The sequence below is a fragment of the Nerophis lumbriciformis genome, linkage group LG05 (genome assembly GCF_033978685.3).
Source record: "Nerophis lumbriciformis linkage group LG05, RoL_Nlum_v2.1, whole genome shotgun sequence".
In the NCBI taxonomy this organism is placed as follows: domain Eukaryota; kingdom Metazoa; phylum Chordata; class Actinopteri; order Syngnathiformes; family Syngnathidae; genus Nerophis; species Nerophis lumbriciformis.
Window position 1 is genome coordinate 14,202,501 of NC_084552.2, and position 2,407 is coordinate 14,204,907.

Consider the following 2,407-nt stretch of genomic DNA (forward strand, 5'->3'; position numbering starts at 1 on the left):
GTATTATTCTAACTGATCTTTTTTGTAACACGGTTAGCGAATGTAGCGCACATTTGTAGTTATTTCCCCATATTTCTGCACAATAACTCAGATATGGTAACACTAGCGAGCAGTAGAGAATATGCAGTGATTTTTGGCCCAGGACATATTTTGCTTTATTCATTATTGAAATGTTTTTTGCCACCTTATGTTGTATGTTTTGTATATGAGATTTCCAGTTCATTTGATCATCTATTAATACTCCCAAAAATCTAGTTTCTTTTACCCTTTCTATGTCTACTTCGTCTATTTGTATTTGTGTATGATGCTCTTTTCTACTATTACCAAATAACATTATTTTAGTTTTACTGAGATTCAAAGATCTGTTTTTGTCAAACCATCTTTTTAATTTGTTCATTTCTTCAGTTATTATTTGTATTATCTTCTGTGTGCTCTCTCCTGAACAGAGAGCAGTTGTGTCGTCTGCAAATAAAACCAACTTTAAGTCCTTCGTAACCTTACAAATGTCGTTTATATAAAGATTGAACAATCTTGGTCCCAGTATTGACCCCTGGGGTACACCACAGGATATATCTAGCCGTGTTGACATATTTTCACCCATATTTACATATTGCTTCCTGTTGGTTAAATAACTTCTTACCCAATTCAATACCAAACCTCTGATGCCATATCGTTCTAATTTTCGTATTAAAATATCATGATTAATTGTGTCAAATGCTTTTGTTAATAAGTCCATGAATACTGCGGCCGCACATTCTTTACCATCTATTGCATTGGTAATTTCCTCTGTTATTTTGGTTAGTGCTATTGATGTTGAGATATTTGCTCGGAATCCATATTGGTTCTCCACAAGCGTCCCACTTTTGTTAATAAATAAATCTAATCGACTATTGAATAATTTTTCCAAGATTTTGGAGAATTGTGGAAGTAATGAAACTGGTCTGTAGTTAGTAAACTGGTGTACGTCTCCATTCTTATAAATTGGTACGACTTTTGCAATTTTCATTATATCAGGGAATTTACCGGTTAAAAATGATACATTGGTGATATATGTCAGAGGTTCTGAAATGTCTTGTATAACCTTTTTTATCGTTACCATATCTATTCCATGACAGTCGGTTGAGGTCTTGGATTTACAATTTTTTACAATTTTGATTATTTCTTCTTTTGTTACACTTTTAAGAAACATGGAATTGGGATTTCTGTCTATGAGCTCACTCAAGGCCTCAACTGACCCATCATCTGCATTTGGAATTCTTTGATCCAGATTTTTTCCGATATTAACAAAATAATCATTGAAACGTTCCGCTATTTGGTTCATATTGTCATTTTTTTGTATTTCCATCTAGAAAGTACTGGGGGTAATCTTTCTTAGCACCATTTTTAATTATGCTATTTAGGATGCCCCATGTTGCTCTCATGTTGTTTTTGTTCTTGTTTAATAATTGACTGTAGTATTCCTTCTTACATGTTCGTAGTATACCAATTAGTTTGTTTTTATATTTCTTATACTTATTTTCTGCCTCTATAGATCTCTGTGTTATAAATATTCGATACAATGTGTTTTTTTTGTGACAAGCATTTTTCAGTCCTTTTGTCATCCATGGTTGGTTGTTTTTCTTTTGCTTCTTACTACGTTCTTTCCATGGGCAATGTTTATCATAGAGTGTAAGAAAGGTGTTAACAAAATTCCCATATGCATCATCTACATCATCTTCATTATATACGTTGTCCCAAATTTGTTTCCTCAGATCCTTCCTGAAGGAAATCATTCCTTCCTCTGTGCATAGTCTTTGAAATGTCTTTTTGTCAATATTCTTCTTCCTGTAGTTCCCATCATAAATAGTAAAGACTGGCAGATGGTCGCTGATGTCGGTTGTTAACAGTCCACTTGTTGTGTTATTTTCAAAGACATTAGTGAAGATATTGTCAATAAGTGTAGCACTGTGACTTGCAATTCTGGTTGGCCTTGTGATTTGGGGATACAAACTCATACTATACATTGTATCTGTGAAATCATTAATGGACTTTTGCTTGTTGGGGTTCAAGAGATCAATGTTGAAGTCTCCACATAAAAAAAGTACTTTTTGACTGATTCCATTGAAAGTTCCCTTAATCCAGTCTTCAAATCCTTCAATACTTGAGTTGGGTGCCCTATATATACAACTGATCAATACATTTCTACTTCTTTCATGACATATCTCAATGGTTATACACTCTAAAACATTGTCAATAGCCAGTGACATGTTTTTTACCACCTTGTAATGGAAGTCCTTCATCACATATACAGCAACTCCGCCTCCATTCTTATTTACTCTATTAATATAATTGAGTTCATATCCTTCTAGTCCAAAGTCCATTCCTTTTTTTGGATCCATCCATGTCTCTGATACAGCGATAATTTTGA